Below are 12,453 nucleotides of genomic sequence, written 5' to 3'. Positions count from 1 at the left end.
TTCCACATCATTGCATTCCGTTTTTATTTACAATTTGTACTTTGTCCCAACTTTTTTGGAATTGGGGTTGTATTATCTATAAGATAATTAAGATACAACATGTGTCCTTAAGGTGCAGGTACATTCCATAAATCACTTTTAAAGGGACACTACAGTCACATTATTGCATTATTAAAGATACAAAAGTAAAAGGCACAAAATATACTTTAGATCAAGGGGATCAAACAGACAGCTGGTGAACTGCAATCTGGCCCACTGAAGGTTCTGATCCAGCCCGGTAAACTGCATTGTATTGGAACTAATTCAGTAATTTAATTGAAAAATTGAGACAAAGAGTTTATCCACTGTTCATCCACTAGGGGGCAAAATAAAGCAGTAAACGCAGAGCTATAAACTCAGGGACTGACAGAATATGCTAATGATTATGGATGTAATGATCAGTGCCGAGTTTCCCAAAAGCATCGTAGCACAAAGAACATCGTTAAATGGTAGAGCGACCAGCACAATGAACACTCTCTCTCTTTCCTAGTTAAGATGCTCTTAGCGTTAAGAGGCTTTTGGGAAACACACCCCTGGTTAATTTATTCAAAAGGCAATTATTGAAATTAATTGAGGCAACAATCATCAATTGATTATTGTCCAAAAAAAAGACAGATAATTGGTGTTTAGAAAATAATTCATATTTTAAAGTGATCTAAATAATTAAACAGGTGAGCCGTTCAAAATTAGATTTCTGATACTTTTAAAATAATCAGTTCATACATCATCGGCGTCGCCAGACCCATTTTACTGGGGCACGTGCCCCAGTATATATCTGCTGTGCCCCAGTAAAATTTCCTGATCACATTTCAGAAACAGTAATGTCTTTGGCACTGTGGAATAACCGGATACGACCGATACGTCCAAATTGCACCCGTTCGTCTCTATTAAATTGCTGCTGGAATATTCATCACACAGTTAACACACATAGACCACGTGAAACCACATGACTTGAGCTTCCCAATGGTGCTACCCACTGGTTACTTTAATAAACAGATTGCGATAAAATTAACATCAATGAATTCACATCAAATTTAATCATATTCTGCATACAGCTCTGCATCCATCTCCACACCCGTTCTTATCGGTGCAATACTTCACTAACTCCTGAGTTTACACCACAAACCACACATCAGAATAAACAGCAGTCCCAACCGTTTCGAATGGTATCAAATATTCATCTGGGCCTTTTGCCTTTCTCAAGTAATCCGGTTTTGAAATTACAGCAACAGCAAATTCCAGCAACCATTTGTCTCCAACTTCAGACTGATATTCTAATGTCGCTTACACTCCGTAGTTATATTGGTACATGATATATTTTTAAAAATTATTGCTAAGACATCAACAAAGAAAAGAGTACTTGCTACATTCTTGGAGACTATAACACAGACTTACTTAAAACCTCGCATTCCCCTACTACTGATCACATTAATAACATTTTCTCTAACTCCTTTTTCCCTCTTGTATACAAGCCTACCAGGATTACCCCACACTCTGCTACCTTAATTGATAACATATACACAAACACACTTAACATCGACTACACGGCTGGGATTATGGTAACAGATATATCGGCTCACTTTCCAATATCCCTTATATCTGATTTAGTGGAACCAACTAGGAAGACAGACAAAATATCTTACCGTCTCATTAACATGACAAACATTCAGGAATTTACAGAATCCCTATCAGGTATAGTTTGGGGCAACATACTTAGCGAGGCGGACACAGAGAAAGCTTACAATCAGTTTCTTGAAACGTACGGATCTTTATATGAAAAACGTTTTCCTAAGAAAAACGCAAAAATTTTCAACCATTCTCGAAAAAAACCTTGGTTAAGTAGCGGAATATTAAAATCAATACACAGAAAAAACAAACTTTATGCTAAGTACGTCAAGAACCCGAACACCCCTTAACCACAATGTCTACAAAAAGTACCGAAATCAGCTAAATCATCTCCTTAGAATTGCAAAGAAAGAATACTATCAAGGGGCGGCACGGTGGTGTAGTGGTTAGCGCTGTCGCCTCACAGCAAGAAGGTCCGGGTTCGAGCCCCGGGGCCGGCGAGGGCCTTTCTGTGTGGAGTTTGCATGTTCTCCCCGTGTCCGCGTGGGTTTCCTCCGGGTGCTCCGGTTTCCCCCACAGTCCAAAGACATGCAGGTTAGGTTAACTGGTGACTCTAAATTGACCATAGGTGTGAATGTGAGTGTGAATGGTTGTCTGTGTCAGCCCTGTGATGACCTGGCGACTTGTCCAGGGTGTACCCCGCCTTTCGCCCATAGTCAGCTGGGATAGGCTCCAGCTTGCCTGCGACCCTGTAGAAGGATAAAGCGGCTAGAGATAATGAGATGAATGAGATGAGAATACTATCACAGAAAGTTTACTGAAGCCACTTCTAATATAAAACAAACATGGAGAATGATAAATGACATCTTAAATCGTGACAAAATAAAAACACCCGGTCCAAACAAAATTCAAATTGGAAATAAAACTATCGAAAATGAAGAAGAACTATGTGATGAATTCAATGATTTTTTTGTCAATATTGGGCCTTCACTGGAAAGCAAAATACGAAAAGGACCACAGGACCCTCTGAATTACATTACCTTACAAGTAGAATCTAGTTTATCGACCTTTATACCACCAACTAATGCCGAAATCACAGACATCGTCAAAAACCTAAAAGATGGGGGCGTCGTGGCTCAGGTGGTTAAGGCGCCATACCATGAATGCGGGCGACCCGGGTTCGATTCCGGCCCGAGGTCATTTCCCGCTCCCTTCCCGTGTCTCTCTCTCCTGCTCATTTCCTGTCTCTACACTGTCCTATCCAATAAAGGTGCAAAAAGCCCAAAAAAATATCTTAAAAAAAAAACAAACCTAAAAGATTCAGCTGCTGGGCATGATGAAATAAGCGCTAAAGTTCTAAAACTTTCCCTGCCCTTTATCATTGCCCCTCTTACACACATTCTTACTCTTTCCTTGCAAAATGGAGTTGTTCCTCACTCACTAAAAGTTGCAAAGGTAACTTCCATCTTTAAAAGTAGTGATCCACTTAATATCAACAATTATCGACCCATATCTGTCCTCCCCTGCATATCTAAAGTTCTCGAAAAACTAATATATAACCATCTTCTGAAACATTTTGATCATAATAACATCCTATACAAACACTAATATGGCTTCAGAAAGGGCTATTCCACCTCTATGGCACTGATCCAGTTAATGGACAAAATTCCCTCAGCTATAAACAACAAAGAGTACACCATTGGGATTTTTCTCGATTTATCTAAAGCATTCGACACAGTAAATCATTCTATTCTACTAAGCAAACTAAAACGATATGGCATAAATGACTCTGCATTAAAATGGTTCTCTTCTTATCTATCTGACAGACAACAATATGTAACAATTAACAACACTAAATCTACACTTAAAACAGTACAATGCGGAGTACCACAGGGATCAATTTTAGGACCTTTACTATTTCTAATTTACATCAATGACCTTGCACAAGCTTCCACAATCATCTTCTTTACCTTATTTGCAGATGACTCCAACCTTTTCCTTTCACACTCAAACTTTAATACTCTAATAAAACTAGCTAATCAAGAATTAGAAAAAGTTGTTATCTGGTTCGAGGCTAACAAATTATCTGTCAATGCCAAAAAAACATACTTCCTTATTTTCTGTAATAAAAATAAAACCTACAATAGAAATAACGCAAAAATCTTACTAAAAAGTATGCCCCTTTCTCAAGAGTGTCAAGCTAAATTCTGAGGCGTAATAATAGATGAGAAACTGACCTGGAAACCACATATAGCCATGTTATGTAATAAAATATCTAAAACTATTTGACTTATGGGAAAAAATCAAACATCTTCTCACTCAACAAACCATTATCACCATATATAATAGCTTAATATACCCATATCTGACCTACGGAAATATTGTATGGGGATGTGCCTGCAAAACTACACTACAGCCCCTAATACTACTCCAAAAAAGATTTGTTCGTATGGCCACTGGATCCAGTTTTTATGCCCATTCTTTACCTCTATTTACAAAGCTTAAGATTTTAAATATTATTGATATCAATAGACTTCAGCTAAATATCTTCACTTTCCAATTTCTTAGAAATTCTCTTCCAGACACGCTTGATAGTTTTTTAAATCTTAATTCCCAATTTCATGCTTACCAAACTCAACAAAGCGACCAACTACATATCCCCCTAGTGCAAACATCCCTAGGACAAAAGAGTGTTCAGTACAAATGTGTAATTGAATGGAATAACCTCCCCCTCCACATTAAAAGTTTTACATCCATGATTAGTTTTAAACGTAATCTCAAAAACCACCTATTTTCATTCCCCAGCCACACTTGACCTTTATCTTTAAATAAAGTTCAGTCTTGGATCAAATTGTAAAATATTACACTACACCATGCACCAGGCTTCTGTTATTAGTACAATATTTATTCACCATTCGAAATCACTTATACTTTTTTTACTTTATGTATAGATCCTAGGTTACATTTTATTCATTTATTTTCACTCGTTAACTTATATTTTGTTATCTGCAATTGACATTGTTTATATTTATTTCAGTTATGATACCAGTCACAGTTTAATGTATAATTTTGTTACCAATTATTATATTATTATTATCTTTGTTATTATTTGTTATTATTTACTATTGTTAATATAGTTATTCTCTAATTTGTTAAATTTGTATTAATTGCTTGTTAATTTAAATGGGGGAGACTTAGAACAAGCCATTGTGCTTTTTTCTTCCCCAGCACGTTTTCTGTTTTTGTTCCATTTATGCTTATCTTGCAAATCTCTTTTATCATGCTCAAATAAATAAATAAATAAATAATAAAAAAGACTTATAGTATGCTATCCCACTATCATATTTATGTTGCCAGATTCCACACAATCCACACAAGTATCAAAAGATATTTGGGTTGTCATGCTTCCTATAGTGGCATACATTCAAGAACAGGGAAAATACATCAACACAATGTTTTTCTTGATAGAAAAGCCTGGTGTAAATATGCAAATATTATCATAACCTAGACTGTCCTGAAAAAAAAAAACAATAAATAAAACAACATAGATTATATCGTTATACGTAGCATGTAGATGGATGGCCCTTATAGTGACCATGAGCTTAAAAGTAAAGATAGTAAACCCTGAAAATAGCCACTGGTTAATTTTGATTGATAATATCAGGAATAGAGTGAATGTTTTTCTACTTCAAGGTGCATCAACGTTGGCAACTTTCTGTCCCTAAATGTAAGGTGCAGATTCTGTGCGTGTGCATGTGAATGTACAGAACGCGCATGCAGCCAAGCGCGCAAAATTGGAGAATGAAGGTACAGTGACGTCATGCAAGTTCACGTAGCAAAAGTATATATTTTAAGTGAAGCTGTATGCAGGGGCGCTTTATCAACACCCATGGCCCAGGGGCTACTGGGTTTTTTGAGGCCCCTCATAGGCTACCTGTCAACCCTACCCTTACCGTTGGCCAGGAAAACACTCTTATTTTATTTGCAATACGTGTCAAGCATTTACAGTGTAAGCGCGTAATTAGCCTAGAAGCCTGCGATAGGTTACGTTTGGCTCAGCGTCGCTGTGCAAGGCCCACGCTCACATCGCTCAACACATCCAACCACAGAGGGAGAGAAGAACGCGCGCATTATCATTACAGAGCCGGTTCTGATTATTACCAAGGACAGGACAGTGATGCTGCGTAACTTTCATGCAGGGGCATGGCCAGAGATAACCACACAAGCGCGCGTGTGCTATAATGTAGACCTATGTGTTGTAAACATAAAACACACACACCTACAGACAAGTCCTTTTAAAAAATAAAATACATAAAAATAGCTCGGCGGCATGAAAACAAACATTCACTGCAAGTCAAGGTACTTGGCTCGGCGGCCACATGAAACATAAACACCATGGACAGCAGCCAAACTCATAACTCTACAGACCGAAATACACGAAACCGAGTCCTACTAGGGTCTATTTTACCAATCTATGTTCAAGCATCATGCAAGTCTTCCTTCTCCTTGAATAAGACCGTGCATTCAACTGCCTTTTTGACATGACTGCATCGAAATACCACTTGCAACAATATTTCATGCACTCCATCAAGAAAAAAGTTAAACATGATGAACATGAGCATACGATTTTTTAAAAAGAAACTAGCTACATCAAAGTCCTTCAATAAACCCATCCTTTAGCGCAAATGAGCTTAACCTAGTTCAAAGCATGACGCTAGCAGTAGCTGCATAAGGCAAAATCATGTGGGCCTTTCGTCAACAACAAGCCACGGCGGGCAAACATTAATAATCAAGTGTCCTTACCTTAAAACGTTGTCTTGACCACAGAACTTCTCAAGTATTTCACTTAAATCCACAAGGGTTAACAACACACCCAAGCTACACATAGCCTAGCTGCTGGTACGGCTGATAACTGATAAGTAGCTGATATTCTGAACAGATTGGTGATCCTTACCTTAAAGTCTGTGACTTTAGGCAATGATTCTATCATTACCTGCATCTCTCTCTTTTTTTTCCTTTTATGCGCCCCGCTAACATGTGAACGCTTCATCTTTCAAAGCCTCTAAATTTGTGTCTCAGTAGTCTGCAGTCTTTGGCACGCTTTCGTGCGTGACATTACATTTTGTTATATTTTATTCTGGTACAGTTGTGGGTGTTCGTTTCGCGAACCACATCCACCATTTCTCTTACAGCAGGCTACTGTGCGCTCATTTATTTCTAACCTTATTTCTATCCATACATTAATGTAGGCCCACGATTCCGACAGTTTATTATTTTATTAATATTACAAGGCCCCTTTACGAGGCCCCTGATTGGCTGTGGCCCAGGGGCTTGAGCCCCCTGAAGTCCCCCCCCCCCCTTAAAGCGCCGGTGGCTGTATGTTCTATAGCACATTTCATACACAGCAAGCTTTCAAAAAAAACCCCAAAAAGATACGTGTATTTTTTTTTTTGGGGGGGGATGGCAGGGGGTGTTGTTGGTGGTGTTGTTGGTGTTGTTGTTGTTGTTGGTGGTGGGGCTGTGCCCCAGTTGAGCTTTATGTCGAGCAATGCCCCTGTTCTATATCTTAATCATTCATGAATTAATTGTCGGTTAAAGCCAGATTCTGGATAAAGTTGGTCACGTATTAATCAGAGGATCAATTCTACATCGTATTGTGTGTTGTATTGTATCAGGTTCAGTGGAATCGTTAAATATGGAAGATTTGTATTAATGATGTAATTCTTCAGTAGTCTTGTAATGATTCACCCAATTCATCATTCAATTCTCCTACGATATTTCTGAAAAAAAAAACCCCCAGAAAATGCAGTATTTATTTTTTTGTTCTTTATCATCTTAAGAATTATTTTAATTAAATAAAATACTTTTGTTTCAGCAATAATTATTTCCAAACATTCATAAAAGTTGGAATAAAATTTAACACCCTATTAACTAAAATATCCCTTTTATTAAAAATGAAAAAAGTTAATAAATTGGCCTTTACTTCATAAACATTATGAACATTTCTGAAGGCTGTCGGCAGCTTAAACATAAAACAGCTGCCTCCATTTGCTTCTGTTTTCTTTATTTTGTAAGAAAGCTCTGATTTCTCATTAAATATGTTTGTACAGTGAGTCTCACAACAGCTCTTTCCCATTTTAGATCTGTTTATTTGTGTGTTTTCGTGGCATCAGAGCTGTGTTACTTCTGCCTACAATGAAGTCATGTGCATTCTCTCTATTGTATGTTACTGCACCCTCTGCTGTTTAAACCACACAATTACAGCAAGGAAAAACTAAGGTTACAGTGTGATAATAATCATAGTTCATTGTTTATTTCCTTGATTAAAATCATTACAAATTTGTATTGTGATTTATTCTTGCATGAAACATCATTACATATCTCGTACCAAGCTAAAAAAGAAATAAGTCAAAGGTGCAATTGTTGATATGAAGTGGCTAGAGACATAAACCTGGGGGAAAAAAAGATCTTTCCTAATGCACCTTTAACACATTTAAGAAGTGCTGAAGTGTCATTGGTTACTAAATTGATTTTTGGTCCCGTCCACTCAGTACTGGGCAGCGTGTAGTGTGGCCCTGAATTACAGCCATAAGGAAAGCTTTTTTTTTAATGAGCACATGAGAGTCTCACAGAGGTCTATTTATAAAAACAGTGTTTAGTCTACCGCCCCCTGGTGGTCATGGAGTTATCAGGCTGTCTAATGAAGAGCTCAGCTCTGCTCTCCTCTGGTCATCTCTGCCATGTCTTCCTGTCACATGATGTGTCTTTTAGCATCTGATATTACTCATTGTCTCATCGTTTATCCTGTATGATTTAAAGCTAAGAGTCAGATAACAGCGGCTGTAAAATAGATCACTCAGCTGTAAAGCTGGTGTTGGAAGTGAAGCCATTCAAAGCATAGCAAAGTAAATCAAATGTTTAATCAAGTGGAAAAAATGTAAAACAAACAAAGAAACAAAACAAATAATATGAAGGAATTATTAAACGATTTTCAGTGATTCAAAGTGCTTTCTATCATTGTTTCAACAGATATACAGTGGTGCTTGAAAGTTTGTGAACCCTTTAGAATTTTCTATATTTCTGCATAAATATGACCTAAAACATCATCACATTTTCACACAAGTCCTAAAAGTAGATAAAGAGAACCCAGTTAAACAAATGAGACAAAAATATTATACTTGGTCATTTATTTATTGAGGAAAATGATCCAATATTACATATCTGTGAGTGGCAAAAGTATGTGAACCTTTGCTTTCAGTATCTGGTGTGACCCCCTTGTGCAGCAATAACTGCAACTAAACGTTTGCGGTAACTGTTGATCAGTCCTGCACACCGGCTTGGAGGAATTTTAGCCCGTTCCTCCGTACAGAACAGCTTCAACTCTGGGATGTTGGTGGGTTTCCTCACATGAACTGCTCGCTTCAGGTCCTTCCATGACATTCTGATTGGATTAAGGTCAGGACTTTGACTTGGCCATTCCAAAACATTAACTTTATTCTTCTTTAACCATTCTTTGGTAGAACGACTTGTGTGCTTAGGGTCGTTGTCTTGCTGCATGACCCACCTTCTCTTGAGATTCAGTTCATGGACAGATGTCCTGACATTTTCCTTTAGAATTTGCTGGTATAATTCAGAATTCATTGTTCCATCAATGATGGCAAGCCGTCCTGGCCCAGATGCAGCAAAACAGGCCCAAACCATGATACTACCACCACCATGTTTCACAGATGGGATAAGGTTCTTATGCTGGAATGCAGTGTTTTCCTTTCTCCAAACACAACGCTTCTCATTTAAACCAAAAAGTTCTATTTTGGTCTCATCCGTCCACAAAACATTTTTCCAATAGCCTTCTGGCTTGTCAATGTGATCTTTAGCAAACTGCAGATGAGCAGCAATGTTCTTTTTGGAGAGCAGTGGCTTTCTCCTTGCAACCCTGCCATGCACACCATTGTTGTTCAGTGTTCTCCTGATGCTGGACTCATGAACATTAACATTAGCCAATGTGAGAGAGGCCTTCAGTTGCTTAGAAGTTACCCTGGGGTCCTTTGTGACCTCGCCGACTATGACACGCCTTGCTCTTGGAGTGATCTTTGTTGGTCGACCACTCCTGGGGAGGGTAACAATAGTCTTGAACTTCCTCCATTTGTACACAATCTGTCTGACTGTGGATTGGTGGAGTCCAAACTCTTTAGAGATGGTTTTGTAACCTTTTCCAGCCTGATGAGCATCAACAATGCTTTTTCTGAGGTCCTCAGAAATCTCCTTTGTTTGTGCCATGATACACTTCCACAAACATGTGTTGTGAAGATCAGACTTTGATAGATCCCTGTTCTTTAAATAAAACAGGGTGCCCACTCACACCTGATTGTCGTCCCATTGATTGAAAACACCTGACTCTAATTTCACCTTCAAATTAACTGCTAATCCTAGAGGTTCACATACTTTTGCCACTCACAGATATGTAATATTGGATCATTTTCCTCAATAAATAAATGACCAAGTATAATATTTTTGTCTCATTTGTTTAACTGGGTTCTCTTTATCTACTTTTAGGACTTGTGTGAAAATCTGATGATGTTTTAGATCCTATTTATGCAGAAACACTGAAAATTCTAAAGGGTTCACAAACTTTCAAGCACCACTGTATTTTATATCTTTCAACAGATTTTAACAGATAAATATATAATTCTGATGATTTCCAGAAATTTGGTTGTCTCTAAATCTCAAAATCCTGTCACTGTTTTAGGAAATTCACTGTTAGCGATCCCTTCAAAATCCATCGCCAACGTTTTCTTCATCTATGTGTCATATGTGGAGTTATTTTTCTGTGGAAGATGTAAAATTTTCTTTCCTTAGTGGCCACTTGCTTGTGTGACAGTTGAGGCTGGTTCTGGTCCATTACAATGTAATAACTATACAAAAACAGCATGGACCAGTTGAAAGAATATAAAATATTCTACAAATACTTTGACAAAATATCTTTAGTTTCAGTTTCATGCCACAAGAAAGATCTATGGATGAGGATGTCACTGGATTGTTGCGGATTGTTTGTCAAACAGTGGAATATCCATGGATGTGGAAATGGCGACTCGCTACTTGGCGCAGAGAATTCTGGGAAGAGTGAACCAGACCTTTACGTGAAGTTTGACGGACGCTTCTGAAAGGAGACATTTTTAGGATCTCTGGAAGGAGTCTCCAGTGTCATTGCTATTTAACAGTCAGAGGTGAAGCTGGAACTGTAAGTTTTTCCAACATCTTCAGGACAGAGGAGTTTATGATTCTTTATGGTTTCTAGATCACAAAAAACTATCAAGCTGTCTGTTTTTGTCTTATTAACTTGAAGAGACAGAATAAAAGAGAAACTGGTGAAGGAACAACTGTTTATAGCTGTTATAACGTAAGCGAGAACAGGAATGAAGTTGTTTCGACATTAAAAGTACTGACTACAAAGTCATCTGAAATTTTCAATATTTTTTCCAATATTTTAACTAGCTACCAGATTTGGGACACTATGACATCCTGAACAATTACCTACTGATAATCCACGGCAGGTTTCGCGCCAGAATGTTATGGGAAATTCCTGATAAAGACAAATACCTTATGACAAAGGTAAGCTCAAATGTCGACTTCTAACAGTAATTAACAAGCCAGGGCCTAGATCTAGCATATTTTATGATGTTTAGCCAAGTCTACATTATCAGTACATACGTAACAGACATGCTGCTAGTTGAGCCAAGCATTAGGTCTAATAAAAATATACTGTGTCCAAAGCAGTGCTGTCGTCAAGTTACTAAACCTTGAGTCCGAGTCCAGTCTTGAGTCCCCAGTATTCAAGTCCAAGTCATTAAAGAAAATTTCCAGTTGAGTCTGAGTTGAGTCCACTCTTGATCTGACTCAAGTCTGAGAACAAGACTCCGACTGCACCATGTGACGGTGGCTGTTGCTGCCTTTATGTGAAAGCGTCTCTGCTACTGTGTTGGACTAACGTTCCTGCTCCACTGCCCCATTTTAGTTAACAGGCTACAGATAAAAAGTTTGTTCATCACTCAGCAAGCCCCACCCACTATCAACAGGGCAAATAACATACCGTAAGAGAGGGTTAACACTAGCGAGTTTATCACTGGGTAGCACGGTGGTGTAGTGGTTAGCGCTGTCGCCTCACAGCAAGAAGGTCCGGCTTCGAGCCCCGTGGCCGGCGAGGGCCTTTCTGTGTGGAGTTTGCATGTTCTCCCCGTGTCCACGTGGGTTTCCTCCGGGTGCTCCGGTTTCCCCCACAGTCCAAAGACATGCAGGTTAGGTTAACTGGTGACTCTAAATTGAGCGTAGGTGTGAATGTGAGTGTGAATGGTTGTCTGTGTCTATGTGTCAGCCCTGTGATGACCTGGCGACTTGTCCAGGGTGTACCCCGCCTTTCGCCCGTAGTCAGCTGGGATAGGCTCCAGCTTGCCTGCGACCCTGTAGAAGGATAAAGCGGCTAGAGATAATGAGATGAGATGAGTTTATCACTCAGCAAGCCCCACCCACTATCAACAGAGCAATGAACCTAGCATGTCACTTCCTTCTCTGGGTGTGATCTTACCAAATGACGATTGAAGTTCGAGGTTGTCCCCGTCGTTTCCTCGATAGTTCTTCTACATATGGAACACATGGCAGTGCATTTTTTCCCACTGCACGAGAAGTCTGTAGAAGCAAAGTGGACAACCCTAGGGGCGTCTCTCCAGGCATTTTAGTGCCATTAACGTTAGTTTGTTCCTGAACATGATGTATGAACAGGTGAATGTGCATTCTCTTGCACAAAATTAGTACAAAAGTAATGTAGATATAAATATCTTATGCCAAATTATTATG

At 38.7% G+C, this 12,453-nt stretch overlaps 1 protein-coding gene across 1 annotated transcript in view; it reads left to right on the top strand.

Moving 5' to 3' along the window:
* Window positions 1–12,453, top strand: part of LOC132889963 (cytosolic carboxypeptidase 4) — a 238,887-nt gene that overhangs the window by 44,712 nt on the left and 181,722 nt on the right. The window lies entirely within an intron of this gene.

The sequence above is a fragment of the Neoarius graeffei genome, chromosome 8 (assembly GCF_027579695.1).
Source record: "Neoarius graeffei isolate fNeoGra1 chromosome 8, fNeoGra1.pri, whole genome shotgun sequence".
NCBI lineage: Eukaryota > Metazoa > Chordata > Actinopteri > Siluriformes > Ariidae > Neoarius > Neoarius graeffei.
Note: the sequence above shows the minus strand (reverse complement) of the source record. Positions and strands in the feature narration are given on the sequence as shown.